Source organism: Ursus maritimus, unplaced genomic scaffold, assembly GCF_017311325.1.
Source record: "Ursus maritimus isolate PB19 unplaced genomic scaffold, ASM1731132v1 scaffold_1, whole genome shotgun sequence".
Classification (NCBI taxonomy): Eukaryota; Metazoa; Chordata; class Mammalia; order Carnivora; family Ursidae; genus Ursus; species Ursus maritimus.
The window spans coordinates 96,836,615-96,852,342 of NW_024423343.1; the positions used below are offsets into that span (position 1 = coordinate 96,836,615).

The window sequence follows — 15,728 nt, forward strand, 5'->3', positions numbered from 1 at the left end:
CCACATATGAGTGAAACCATATGATAATTGTCTTTCTCTGATTGACTTATTTCACTTAGCATAATCCCCTCCAGTTCCAACCATGTCGATGCAAATGGTGGGTATTCATCCTTTCTGCTGGCTGAATAATATTTCACTGTATATATGAACCACATCTTCTTTATCCATTCATCTGTTGAAGGGCATCTCAGCTCCTTCCACAGCTTGGCTATTGGAGGACTCTTCAGCGTAAGTCTTCAATGCATGGAACAGAGCGCTCACCTAGGGAATGAAAAGAGACAGGGAAGAAGGTGGTGGACTAAGCCTTGGGACCCTCTCAGCTTTAAAGCTCATGAAGAGGATCCAGGTCCACTACAGGGAGGGGGAAGAGAGCCAACGGGATAGGCAGGGATCTAAGCAAGGGGGTGACCTAGAAGCCATGAGAAAAAAGATGCTTTAAGATAGAAGTTGTGAAGGACTATTTCACTTGATGCTGAGAAACGGGTTAAATAAGATGAGGAAGGAAAATCGAGCATTGGATTTGAGAAAGTTTAAGCATCGTGCCCTTGAGGAGAGCAGTTCCCTGACGCATCAGAGGTGAAAACCTGCTGCCAGTTAGGAGAAAGGAGGAGCTGAGGGAATGTTAAGCACACTTTGAGAAGTGGTGCTGTAAGGTGAAATAGAGTGAGAGCAGAGAGAGATGAGAGATATGGGAGTTGTTATTTAAGATGGCAGATAGGATAGCAGGTTGTAGACTTATGGATATGATCCAGGAGAAGAAAGAAAAAAAAGAGTGTTAGAGAGAGGGGATTAGCGCTGAAGCAATGCCCTTGCGTAAGGGTGAATGGATGAGCTGGAGGACAAGGACAAGAGGCCAGGTTCATCTGTACATGAAGCAGCGAAGACAGGAGACCACACAGTGGACAGCAAATGTGGGTCGGAGGACTTTCCTAACAGGACGGTCTTCTGATAAGGAAATCAAAGCCCCCAGACATGAAGAGATTTCCTAATGAAATCTCTAGTTAATGGCAGAGTTAGTTATTGGCAAATCCACTCCCATCCCCCATGAAATTCTGCCACTGAGAATCAACCCACTAGAAGATATTTATTCCTGTTTCTGAACCCCACTGGATTCTCCTTTACAGTTTCATGGTGGTGGTTGTTTGGGGGTTTCCTGGGTGTTGTTGTTTTTTTTTTTCCTTTAGTGATCTGAATTTCCCTTGAAGTCTTTGGTCATCTGCCAAGCACTAATGTAATGAGAAGTTTGGAATTGTTCCCTGAATGTCCACTTACAGGGATTTTAACCCCCACCGCCCCCCCCCCACTGACCATGCAAAAGGAAGAAGTATATAAATTTTAAAAATTAAAAAAAAAAAACCCACAGAATCCATTGGATCCACCTAGCATTTCTTCAATGGGTTCAAATGAGCCCTGACTTCAGACTGCATTGCCCAGCAGAGTGCCCTGCCCACAATGGATGTTTGTTGAAATCTATTGAATAAATCAGTGAAACACTTATACTATAAGTTGTTAGAATTTCTGAAGCTGAGCCAATTCTTTCTCAAGACTGATTCTAATGTTTCAACTGTGAAATCAACTTACTAAGGGTGGGATCTTTTCACATTTGTTTGTAGCCTGAAAATTGAACGATAGCTTGTGAGTGCGTGGGCAGATCATTTCAAATTACTTAGGCCCAATTATTGCCCAGCCTTAGGAACAAAGGTTAACTGCCATTTTATCTTCAGAAAACAACCAATTTAACCCCAGGATAATTAAACCAGAATATCATAAAGACCGAGGGTCAGAGGTCTATGACACGCAAGCTTCACATGACACTCAAGGGACTTCTCATCACAGAAGAGACCAGCCAGATGGGGAAGTCACCTGGTCACCTTCCAATCTCTGTCCTGCGAACAGTCCTGAGCCATTCTTAACCCAGAAGGCTACCCACCAATCTCTTCTCGTGTTGTAATTGATTATCAAGCCATGACCTCTGTCAGCCTTCCCTGATGCAGGCAGCCTTTCACGTCTCAGGCGTCAGGGAGTACATCACCTTCATCCCTTGCACACAGCATGGGGTGATGTCCAGGGCAAAGGAGAGGCTCTCGTCTGCTTTTTTTCTTACACCAGCTCTATTGAGATATAATTGACAAATAGCAGTGTATAAGTTTAAGGTGTACGATGTGATGATTTGATATATTGCAAAATAGTTGCCATAATAAGGTTCATAAATATGTCCATCATCTCACATGGTTACCATTTTTGTATGTGTGATGAGAATTCTTAAGATCTACCCTCTTCGCAATTTGCAAGTATACAACACAGTATTGTTATCTGTAGCCATTATGCTATGCATTACATCTCCAGAACTTAATTCATCTTAAAATTAGAAGTTTGTTCTCTTTAACCAACTTGACCCAACTCTCCCCACCAACTCCTGGCAACCACCAATTTACTGTTTCTGTGAGTTCAGGTTTTTTAGATCCTATGTATAAGTGAGATCATACAGCATTTCTCTTCTCTGTCTTATTTCACTTAGCATAATGCCCTCAAGGTTCATCCATGTTGTTGTAAGTGGCAGAATTTCCTTTTGTATGACCGAATAGTATTTCATTACATACATCACATTTTCTTTATTCATTCATCTGTTGACAGACATGTTGTTTCCATGCCTTGGCTATTGAAAAAAAAATGCTGTAATAAACATGGGGTCAGATATCTCTTTGAGATAATGAATTCATTTCCTTTGGTTATATACCCAGAAGTGGGATTTCTGGATCATACAGTAGTTCTATTTTTAATTTTTTGAAGAACTTCCATAGTGTCTTCCGTAGTGACTGAACCAATTTACAATTATACCAACAGTGTGCAACTGTTTCCTTTCCTCCACCTCCTTGCCAACGCTTACCTCTTGCCTTTTTTGACACATAGCCATTGTTTCAGGCGTGACGTAATGTCTCATTGTGGATTTGATTTGCCTTTCTCTGATGTTTGGTGATGTTGAGCATCTTTTCATGTACCTATTGACCATCTGTATGGTCAATTCCCCAGGGGGAATAAAAAGTCTATTCTTGTCCATTGCCCATTTTAATCTGATTATTCTTTTTCCCCACTGATATGTATGAGTTCCTTCCATATTTTGGATATTAACTTCTTTTTTTTAAGATTTTGTTTATTTATTTGACAGAGATAGAGACAGCCAGCGAGAGAGGGAACACAAGCAGGGGGAGTGGGAGAGGAAGCAGCAGGCTCCCAGCAGAGGAGCCTGATGTGGGGCTCGATCCCAGGACTCCGGGATCACACCCTGAGCCAAAGGCAGATGCTTAATGACTGAGCCACCCAGGCGCCCCTGGATATTAACTTCTTGTAAGATATGTGATTTGCAATATTTTCTCCCATTCCAGAGGTTGCCTTTTCATTGTGCTGATCACTTCTTTTGCTCAGTAGAAGCTTTTTAGTTTGTTGTAGTTCGACTTATTTATTTTTGCATTTGTTCCTTGTGCTTTTGGTGTCATATCCAAAAAATCATTGCCAAGACCCATGTCAAGGAGTTTTTCTTTATGTTTTCTTCGAGGACTTTTATAGTTTCAAGTCTTATATTTACATCTTTAATCCATTTGAGTTAATTTTTGTGGACATTGTAAGAAATGAATCCAGTTTTATTCTTTTGCATATAAATATCCAGTTTTTCCAACACCATTTATTGAAGACACTACCTTTTCTCCATTGAATATTCTTGGTTCCCTTGATGAATATTAGTTGACAGTATATGCATTGGGTTTCTGTGTTCTTGATTCTCTTCCAATGATCCATGCGTCTCTTTTAATGCAGTACCATATGTTTGGATTAGTATATTTTACAATATAGTGTGAAATCAAGGAGTGTGATGCCTCCACCTGTCTTCTACTTTCTCAGGATTTCTTTGGCTATTAAGAGTCTTTTGTGGTACCATATGAACTTTAGCTTTTTTCCTATTCCTGTAAAAAAAAAAATGCCATGACATTTTGATAAAGATTACATTATATCTATAGATGGCTTTTGAGAGTATGAACATTTTTAATGATATTAATTCTTCAGATCCATGAACATGAGATATTTTTCTATTATTTATGTCTTCTTCAATTTCTTTCATCAATGTCTTATAGTTTTTATAGTACCAATATTCCACCACCTTGGTTAAATTTATTCCTAAGTATTTTATTATTTTTAATGCTACCGTAAATGAGATTGTTTTCTTTTTCAGATAGTTCATTGTGGGTATAAAAATGCAACAGATATTTATATATTGATTTTGTAGCCTGCAGCTTTACTGAATTTGTTTAGTAGCTCTAGCAGAATTTAGTGGAGTTTGGGGGGATTTTCTATATATAAAAGATAATATCATCAGCAAACAGAGACATATTTACTTCTTCCTTTCCAATTGGATGCCTTTTATTTCTTCTTCTTGACTAAATGCTCTAAGACATCCAGTACTCTGTTGAATAGGAGTGGTGAGAATGGGCACCCTTCTCTTGATCCTGATTTGAGAGGAAGAACTTTTAATCTTTCACTGTTGTGTATGTTGCTGGCTATGGAATTGTTATATATGGCCTTTAGTATGTTGGGGTACATTCCTTCTACACCCAATTTTTTGATAATTTTTATCCAAATAAAAGGTTATTTAATTTTGTCAAATGTATTTTCTGCCTCTCTTGGGATGGTCATATGGCTTTATATTTCATTCTATTAAATGATGTATCACATTTACTGATCTGCATATGTTGAGTCATCCTCACATAGAGAGGATGAATCCCTCTTGATCATGGTGTACGATCCTTCTAATGTGCTGTTGAATTTGGTTTGCTAGTATTTTGCTGAGAATATTTGCATCTATGTTCATCAGTGATATTGGCCTATAATTTTCATTTCTTGTAATGTCCTCATCTGGTTTTCATATCAAAGTAATTCTGGTCTTGTAAAATGAGTTTGGGAATGCTCCCTCCTCTTCAATATTTTGGAGACTTTGAAAAGAAATTGACTTTCATTCTTCTTTAAATGTTTGTTAGAATTCATCAGTAAAACCATCTGGTTCCTGGCTTTTCTTTGTGAGGAGGTTTTTTATTAATTCAATCTTTTTATTCATTATCAGTCTGTTCAGATTTTCTATTTCTTTATGATTCAGTCTTTTTTGAAGATTTATTTATTTATTTTAGAGAGAGAACACAGAAGAAGGGCAGAGGGAGAGGGAGAGAGAGTCCCAAGCGTACTCCACACTAAGCACGGAGCCCAACACAGGGTTCAGATTCATGACCCTAAGATCATGACCTGACTGAAACCAAGAGTCAGTCACCTAACCAACTGAACCACCCAGGCGCCCCAATGATTCAGTCTTGACAGGTTGTATATTTCTAGGAATTTGTCTATTACTTACAGGTTGTCCAATTTGTTGGTGTAAAACTGTTGACAGTAGTCTCTTTGTATTTCTGTGGCATTGGTTGTAATGTTTCCTCTTTTACTTACAATTTAATTTATTTGAATCCTCTCTCTTTTTCTTGATTAGTCTAGCTAAAGTTTTGTGGATTTTGTTTATCTTTTCAAAATCAACTTCTGGTTTTGTTAATCTTTTTTATTGTTTCCATATCTCTATTTTATTTATTCGTGTTCTAATCTTTATTATTTCCTTCTTTCTGCTAACTTTGGACTTAATTTGTTCTTATTTTTCTAATTCCTTGAGCTGTAATGTTAGGTTGTTTTTTGAAATCTTTCTTTTTTCTTGATGTATGTGGTTATAGCTATAAACTCCCTTCTTAGAACTGCTTTTGCTGTATCTCGTAAGTTGTGCTTCCATTTCCATTTGTCTCAACATATTTTTAAAAAGATTTTATTTATTTATTTGAGAGAGAGAGGGCACAAGAGGAAGGGAGGGGTGGAGGGAGAAGAAGAAGCAGACTCCCCACTGAGCAGGGGGCCTGATCCGGGGCTCAATTCTGGGACCCTGTGATCATGACCTGAGTTGAAGGCAGATGCTTAACTGACTGAGCCACCCAAGTGCCCTATCAATGTATTTTTTTATATCTCTTGGATTTCTTCTTTGATATATTGGTTGTTCAAGAGTGTGTCAATTTCCAAGTATTTATGAATTTTCCAGCACTCCTCCTATTATTGATTTCTAGTTTCATACCACTGGGATAGGTAAACATAATCAATATAATTTCAATCCCCCTAAATTTTTTTTTAAGATTTTTATTTATTTATTTGACAGAGATAGAGACAGCCAGCGAGAGAGGGAACACAGCAGGGGAGTGGGAGAGGAAGAAGCAGGCTCATAGCAGAGGAGCCTGATGTGGGGCTCGATCCCATAACGCCGGGATCATGCCCTGAGCCGAAGGCAGATGCTTAACCGCTGCGCCACCCAGGCGCCCCAATCCCCCTAAATGTTTTAAGACTTATTTTGTTACCTAACAGATGACTCATCCTGGAGAATGCTCCATGTGCACCACTGGTGGAGTTTTCTGCATATGTTTGAGAGGTCCATTTGATTTACAGTATTTTTCAAATTCCCTTTTTTATTACCGAGTTTCTTTCTGTCTGGATGATCTGTCCATCATTGAAGGTGGGGTATTCAAGTCCCAATTATTCACACATTGCTGTTTAATTTTCCTTTTAGTTCTGTTAGTATTTGCGTTAGATATTTAGGTTCTCTGATGTTGGGTGCATAAATATTTACAATTGTTATATCTTCTTAATTAATTGACCTTTTATCATTATGTAATGACCTTCTTTGTTTCTTGTGAGCATTTTTGGGTTAAAACCTATTTTGTCTGGGATGCCTGGGTGGCTCAGTCGGTTAAGCGTCTCCCTTAGGCTCAGGTCAGGATCCCAGGGTCCTGGGATCGAGTCCCTCACTGAGCTCCTTGCTCAACAGAGAGTCTGCTTCTCCCTCTGCCTGCCACTCCCCCTGTATGGGCTCTCTCTCTTTTTGTCTCTCCCTCTCTCTCTGACAAATAAATAAAATCTTTAAAAAATTAAAAAATTAAAAAAACTATTTTGTCTGATAGAAGTGTAGCCACTCTGCTTTTTTTTTTTTGCTTGAAATATATTTTTCCATCTCTTCGCTTTCAGATTCTATGTCCTTAAAGCTAAAGAGAGTCTCTTTTAGACAGCATATGGTTAGATCTTGTTTTTGTAATCCATTCAGCTATTCTGTGTCTTTTGATTACTGACTTCAATCTATTTATGTTTAAAGTAATTATTGACAGGTGAGGACTCACCGCTGCCATCTTGTTAACCATCTTCTGACTGTTTTATAGATCCTTTGTTCCTTGCTTTCTCTTGTTGTCTTTCTTCGTGATTTGGGGACTATTTTGTGGTGTATGCTTCGACTCCTTCGTCATGTTTTATGTAACATCTACAGGGTTTTCCTTTGTGAGGACCATGAAGCTTACATAAAATATCTTATAGTTATAACATTTTATTTTAAACTGATAAGAATTTAACTTGATAGCATACAAAGCTTTATACTTTTACACCCCCCCACACACACCTCACACTTCAGGTTATTAATGTTACATTTATATCTTTTTTATATTTTCTACCCAATAACAAATTACAACAATTACAGTAATTTTAAGACTATTTTTAAACTTTTAAATTGGAATTGTAAGTGCTTTATGTACCACCATTACAATAACAGAGATCTGACTTTTACTCTATATTTACCTGTACTGGTGAGTTTTAAACAGTCGTATGCTTTTGTAACGTTAGTTAGCACCCTTTTACTTCAGCCTGAAGAATGCCTTGTAACATCTTGTAAATTGGTCTAAGTGATGAACTCCCTTAGCTTTTGTTTGTTTTGTTGCCACCTCTCTTTTATTTCAGAAAAACAGCTTTGCTGTGTATAACTTTCTTGGTTGGCAGGGTTTTTCTCCCCCTTCCAGTATTTTGATCATCCTACTCTCTCCTGGCCTCAAAGTTTCTCCTAGAAATACACTTATGGTTTTATTGGGACTCCCTTGCATGTGACAAGTGGCCGTTCCCTTGACTCTTTCAAAATTCTCTTTGTCTTTGATTTTTAAGAATTTGATTATGATGTTTCTCAGTTCAACCTACTTGGGGTCTTTGGCCTCATGAATCTGGATAGCCATTTCTCTCCCTACGTTTGGGAAGTTTTCAGCCAGTATTATTTTAAAGAGATTTTCTGTCCCTTTCTCTTTCTCTTCTACTTCTGCAATTCCCATAATGCATATATTGTTTCTTCTGATTCTATCCCATACGTCCTGTAGGCTTTCTTCCATCTTTTTCATTCTGTTTTCATTTTGCTCCTCTGACTGCATAATTTCAAATGACCTATCATTGAGCTCATGCTTGCTTTCTTCTGGTTGGTTCCATCTACTGTTGAAACTCCCAAATGAATTCTTGAGTTTAGTCATCATATTCCTCAGCAACTAGATTTTTGTTTGGTTGTCTTTTTTGATAGTTTCTATTTCTTTGTTGAAACAGAGTTCTCATTTTGTTCGTGCATTTTGACCAATTTCATTTAGCTATCTGCATTTCTTTTAGTTCACTGAAATACTTTTAAAGGATTATTCTGATTTCTTTGTCAGATTGTTCACACACCTCCATTTATTTAGGGTTAGTTATTGGAGCTTTATTAGTTTCCTTTGGTGGTGTCAAGTTTACCTGATTCTTTGGGAACCTTGGTTGCTTGCACTGGTGTCTCTGCATGTGAGTAAGCACTCTTCTCCCAGATTTCACAGGTTCACATAAGCAGGGAAAGACCTTCATCAGTCAGTTCATCTTGGGGTGCTGGGTGGGTTATCTGGTAATGTCTGTGAACAGATGGGACTCTCTATTGGGGTCCCAGTTGGTCAAGGCCACTGCCCATGCTTTCAGGTAGGGGTGGTGTTGCTGGATGGGCTCCATGGTTGTGTGGGCCTGTTGGTTTGCCTCTGCAGTCAGGTGGGGTCACTAGCTGGGCTCTGCAAACACCTCTGGTCTGGGGAGGTCGCAGGCTATGTTTCTTGGCAGAGCAATGTTTCTGGTTCGACACCACAATATGGGCAACACTGTGGGCTGTGCCACACACACACTCCTTGTTGGGTGGAATCTCAGGCTGTGCTTCCTAACCAGATGGTGTTTCTGGCTGGATTCTGTATTCAGGCAGGCCTACAAGGTGGGCTCTTATGGTCAGGTAGAGTCACAGGCTGGGCTTTGCAATCAGGTAGGCCACTAGCTGAACTCCACTGTTGGGCAAGGTTAGGCCCAGGCTCTTTGGTTGGTCAGGACCTCCAGTCTAAAGTTGGGTGGGTCTGAAGACTATGATCTGTGGTTGAGCAGGGTCACTTTCCAGGATCCCTGGTCAGGTGAAGCCACAGCTATGTTCCACAATTGGGCAGGTTCACTGGGTGGTCTCACTGCCTGGGTGAAGTCACAGGCTATGTTCAGCAATCAGGCAGGGCCATAGGCTGAGGGTGTGAACAGTCTCCGGCACCGTGTCTGGTCTGTCTGGCCTACCAGCTCAGCATGGCCCTTGCCCATTACCACTGCTGCTTTTCCTCCTTCTTGGCCCCAGTTCGGTGTTTGCCATCTCCTTCCATCTGCCCATTAACTCCCACAAGTGCCCGTGTGAGGAGATCCACAAGGACCTGCTGGTGACGGGCACTTACGAGGTCACAGACCAGTCTGGGGGCACTGGCGGCCTGCATACCCACCTCAAGATCACAGATTCTGCTGGTCATATTCTGTACTCCAAGGAAGATGCAACCAATGGGAAATTTGCCTTTACTGCTGAAGATTATGGCATGTTTGAAGTGTGTTTGAGAGCAAGGGAACAGGGCGGATACCTGATCAACTCGTGATTCTAGACATGACGCATGGAGTGGAGGTGAAAAATTACGAAGAGATTGCCAAGGTTGAGAAGCTCAAACCTTTAGAGGTGGAGCTCCAACGCTTAGAAGACCTATCAGAATCCATCGTTAATGATTTTGCCTACATGAAGAAGTGAGAAGAGGAGATGCGAGATACCAATGAGTCAACAAACACTCGGGTCCTGTATTTCAGCATCTTTTCAATGTTCTGCCTCATTGGACTAGCCACCTGGCAGGTCTTCTACCTGCGTCGCTTCTTCAAGGCCAAGAAGATGATTGAGTAATAAGGCCCAGTCTCCTCTCACCTTTATCTCAGCCAGCTGAACATCGCTGGGACGTGTCTGACCTAAGGCATCCTACTAACAGCACCATCAAGGCACACTGGAGCTTTCTTGCCAGAACTGATCTCTTTTGGTGTGGGAGGACAGGGGTTACCACCTACACCCAACAAGTCAATGAGGGACTTCTTTTTAACTTGGTAGCATTTGGACTGGTTTTGCAACAATGAGACTATTATTGGAGTTACCTATGACAAAAAATAGGGGTTACTTAGATATAAGGCCAAAGCCAGCATTGGTACTGGCTTTCTGCCTGTGATCTGTTTGACCCATGTTTTCTTTCCTTTTCCTACTCTCTCACCAGCTTGGGCTTCCACTTTAGCTCCTTTCCCAAGGTTTGTATGACCATGTTGAACTTGTTTCATTCTGATTGTCCTCTTTGGATTTCTGTGTGAAAACACACTTCACTTTCTCTTGACCCTTAGCTGAAATGTTTAGGTAGCTTCTGGTGATATCCTTTCACAAATTTATGTCCCTTAAAAGGGTGATAGATGGGACACCTCCTAGAAATGAGCTTTGAACCGTACATAACTCTTAAAGTGGACTTCATTTCAGAGAATTAAAATATTTGTGCTCAACTGCCTGAAAAAAAAAAAAAAAAAGAACATGCCCAGGGTCATTGTTCAGACTCCCTGATTGTGCGGGACCACAGGCTTTGCTCAACAGTTGATCAGGGATGCAAGTTTGACTCCCTGCCTCAATGGGTCTGTCAGGCTCCCTGGCTGTCCAGGCTCCGTGGCCAAGCTTCCTAGTCAGGCAGGACTGGTGGCTATGCTCAGCTGGTATGCAGGTCTGTAAATTTGCTTCCTTCCCAGGAAGGGCTGTAGAACAGGCTCCACAGCCTGTCCCCATTAGCTAGAGACTCAAATCAGGCAGAACTGATAACCAAACTCCCTGGATAGATGGAGCTGCCAGCTTGGCCTAGCAGCCGGCTAGGAGTCTGCCTAGATCTGAGCACTGGCTGCTGTAATCTCTTCCCCCCTTTTCTGTCTCTATCTGACCCCCAGTGGTCCAGCCCTGCGGATTCCCTCAATGATCCCCAAGAGGCAGGACCCAGGGGGCTTTCTGGGAAGCATCCCATAACATTGAGGGAGCTGGATTCCACCTTGGCCTCTCTTTTCCCACTGGACAAACCAAAGGCTCATGGGGGCCCTCTCTGTGGTACAGTGATGTGGTCAAAGTGAAATCACTCCTCTTACCCTTCTAATGCAGTCTTTCTCAGTGTCTGTGATTCAGATGGGTGCTTCAGCCCCAGCCCAGGTTCTGGAGTTTTCACCCTGGTGTCTTATCTATGGATGGTTGCTAGTTGGTCTTCTTCTGAGGGGGACTGAAGTTGGGAACAACCTGTGTTGTCATTCTCTCACCTGCTCTTGAAAAAGAACAGAAGCAAAGAATCGAATCGCATCAGATTTAAATGAAAATCTCAATGATAATATTGCAGTTGCCAAGGGCAATATGCACAAATAAAGGAAAGCTAGAAGAGTAATCTTGACGTCTTGCCTCTAAAAAAGAAGGTAGTGTAATAGGACAATAAGAGTACCCAATGGGATGTTGTAAGAGGAGTACAGTATTTGACTCTGAATGGCACTCATTGTCCACATCAGACAGCACATGGCTTTGGAACCAAGAGTTTGCTACTCACAGGCCCACCTCTCCTGGCTGTGTGACCTTGAGCCAGTCATGTAATCCCTCTGAGCCTCAGATTCCTTGACTATTAATATAAAAGAGTGCCTGCCTTCCATGTTAGCTGAGAAGATTAAATGACATAAAATGTGCAGGAGGTGAGCTTGGGTCTTGTCCCCCATTCGGGTGTTCGCCAATCTTAAGCTCCTTTCTCCACACTGAAACATGTGCTTTTCTATAACAGGCTGTCAGAAAATTGCCAGAAATGTTTAAATCACCTCCTGTGCTCACATATATGGCCAGGACTGCAAGTGGGGAATTTATTAGTAAATAGATTTTCCTAGCACTTCTTTCTCGTCCCTTCACTTCTTGATCTGACCTCCCAGCTTCACAGGGAAAGCTAATGGAACAGCTGATTGCCACATACATAAAAGTTGGTGAATACCATTTCTGAAGTATAACTGCTCAAAAGAAAAGAAAAAAAGAATATTTTAAGCACATTCAACTTTTCCCCTGACTAAAGCATTGAGTAAAATCAGTGTGGCTGATGTTGGAGTGTCGATCACCCTGGGAGTATGTGCTGATTGAAAATGGAGGGAAGCAGAGAGGGGCAAGCGATGCGTAACACTCAGACATTTGGATCCGGTAAAATATTTCCAATCTGACTGTAAACCCTGAGGGCAGGAATGATGTCTTTTTGAATCTGTACAGCCCCAAGGATACCGTTCTTGCTCTATAAACATGAAATAAAATGGTAATATTCATAGTTTGCCATGTACATGTCTTCAAACCTCTTGAGTCGGATCCATCCAGTTGGGACTATTCAGAGAAGCTACTTAGAAAATAATTTCTAAGAAGATCATAGAAAGTTCTTTCGTTTTTTCCAGAGTTTGTTGTTTCAGTCATCCTCCAAGAATAAAGAAATCATTCATCCAGGGAGCCTTCCTGAATTGATCAGAGGAGCTATCTGTTGCCCATCCCCACTTTCTCTGGCCATGAATCTCTCTCAGTTGCTTTCCCAGAAGCCCATCCAAATGAAACGGTTAGACTTGTCCCTATTCGCCATAAAAGAAAAATAACCTTTTTATATAGTACAATTCAGCTAATACGCAATATCCCATTACTAGACTGTGTGTGGCCTTAACCAAACTACCCAAGTTCAAATCCCAGCTCTTTCAGTTGTTACTTGTATGACCTTGGACAAGTCTTCTAATCCTCTGTGCCTCGTTTCTTTAATTATAAAATTGGGATGATAATATTACCTACATCACAGGGTGGTTAGTTAGTATATGTAAAGCATCTAGAACAGTGTCTGGCACATATTAAGGACTATATAAGTAATAGGCACTTTTATATAAGCCATAAAAGCCAGGCTAATGTTCAGTGCAGAGCAGAATGCCTAATACCCATTTGTAACAGAAATCCCTTAGTTAACCGCATCAATCGCAAAACACTCAACAACGCGGTCCTTCCAACTGACCTCCTCACGTGTAAGACCAATAAGTAGTCAAGACAACTACTATCTAAAAAAACTAATGACAAGTGTCAACTCTGACATAGAAAGTGTTCATTCAGGAACCTGCCTTATTCTGTTTGAAGGAGTTGAACGCAAGCAGCTGTCTGTTGGGAAAAAATAAAGTCAAAAGAATGTCTGTGAGGGGCACCTGGGTGGCTCCATCGGTTAAGTGTCTGCTTTCGGCTCAGGTCACGTTCCAGGGTCCTGGGATCAAGTTCTGATTTGGGAGCGCTGCTCGGTGGGGAGTCTGCTTCTCCCTCTCCCTCTGCTCCTCCCCCGGCTCATGCTCTCTCTCTCTCTCTCTCTTTCTCTCTCAAATAAATAAGTAAAATCTTAATAAAAAAAAAAAAAGCCCGTCTGTGGTACTAACCTTTGAGGTCAGCTCTTTTGGTGAAACACAGAGCGTCCCATAGAAGGGACACCACAGAGGCACCGCCTACCCCACCTCCCTCTCATCCTTGCACTTCGGCCACACCTAAGGACTCACTGTCCCCCAATATACCTAGTGTTTTGTGTCTGTGGCCCTCGTAAGTAATGCCGCATATGCCTCAAACGGTCCTATCTCTCCCCACCACTCTGTCCCCACAGTCAACTCCATTCAGCTTGACTCAGCAAAATTCTCCTTGAAATATTTCCAGACTCCCAAGCAAATCTGGCAGTTCTCTTTAGATTCCACATGAACTAATTTGCTCTCAGCTTCCTTACCATTCACTCCACTTGTCTCTTCTTGCTATTGAACGCAAAGATTCTGAAAAGTAAGGATCGTTCCTGGTGTTGCTTTATATCACTAACCTCTAGAAAAATGAAACATACATAATAGGAGAGCAGGAACTACTCAACAGTGTAATTAACTCAAATATTGGTTGGGAGGGGAAGCTCGAAAAATAGAGAACTTAAGAAGCACACATATACACATAACGATAGATCACCCCTTAACAATTTCCTGAGGTTTAGTCCTGCCAGGGGATCTCCCCAAGTTCTCAAATCACTTGATGAACAAAAACAGTAAGAGAAGAACTCCTATAACGTCGGAAGCTAGAATCCCAAAAGGTTGAAATTTATCCCAGTTCTAACTTGGGAGCTCCCTTCAGAAAATCAGGGATATCAGTTAAACCCTGTTTTGATTCCCAATGAAGAAAACGTACCATCTGGAAGTGAACCTCGCACGCAGAAGATCTGACACGAGCACGGCTTTTCTACTGGTGTGTGTTGACAGTGGGAAGGAGAATAAGGAAGTGTGAAAACATTAATTTTTGCAAACTACTAACCTAGGAACATTGAAGCAAAATTCAAGGAATTATTTCTATACTTTATTCCACTCTGTTCCTGTATGTCCTTGTCCAAAGTGATTTCTTTGCTCCAAAAGAATAGAACATTCCATTTGTTCAATTAGTTGCTTTAATTGTGCCAGGAAATCAGACTTAAGTACTATGCTCATATCAGAAAAATATATATATATTACAAGAGTTAGTCAAAAGCACTATATAAAATGCATCCCGGAAGCCCTTTCTCAGATTCAAATCCGCCCAGAGCTCACTTCGGTAAAGTATCTCAATAGTGACACCTACAGATGCATTAAGAAACGTGCTTGTCATCTCACTGGTAGAGAACCCAACTAAGCTCTTTCTCAATTCCAAAGAAAACATTCCTGTTGTCCTTTGACTGTTTTAAGTCATGTATTTATTATTAATTTGCCCTTATTTAATCTAGCTGAGGTTTTGGGTTTTTTTTTTTTTCCTGAAGCTAAAGTTTAAAAAATCCCAGAAAGTCAAAGGCACATAATGCATTTACATTTGGGTCAAACTCATTTTCATAAATAAAACAAATAGCAGGAAACGATTCATTGTCCACTTGAACACAGGAAGGATAGACTGTCTGACCAAAGTTAACCCGCCTTAAGATAAACACAGTAAAGAAAATTGAGGATGAAACAAATTCATCTGTCCACTTGAACACAGGAAGGATAGACTGTCTGACCAAAGTTAACCCGCCTTAAGATAAACACAGTAAAGAAAATTGAGGATGAAACAAATTCATCAATCTAGTGACAATTGCAAGGTATTGGGGAAAATAGAAAAGGCCTGACGTACATCCTCTCCAAAGTCAGAATCTTTAATGAGGATAAGCAAGGTGAAGATTGCACTTTCAACCGCTTAAGATCTGTCACTCAAATAATAAGGACCTATTCAACTGAATCACAACATAGAAAATTGATAAATTTTGTATTAGCCCTCTACTCAGGTGGTCCAAAAATAAAATCTGGGAATCTGAAGTTCTCTGAATAAATCTGATTATGTTTATCCTTTCTGTTCAGAGCTCTTTTGTGTCTAAGTAAATGGCATTCACTTCCCACATCACACCCATGACACCCAACCTCAGAGCGCAAACAGGACTAGAGTTATGCCCATACATAGTGTCTCTACGACT

At 40.7% G+C, this 15,728-nt stretch overlaps 1 pseudogene; it reads left to right on the top strand.

Moving 5' to 3' along the window:
- The first annotated feature begins 823 nt into the window (after window positions 1-823).
- LOC103658636 lies at window positions 824-11,071 on the top strand (annotated as a pseudogene).
- The last annotated feature ends 4,657 nt before the right edge of the window (window positions 11,072-15,728 follow it).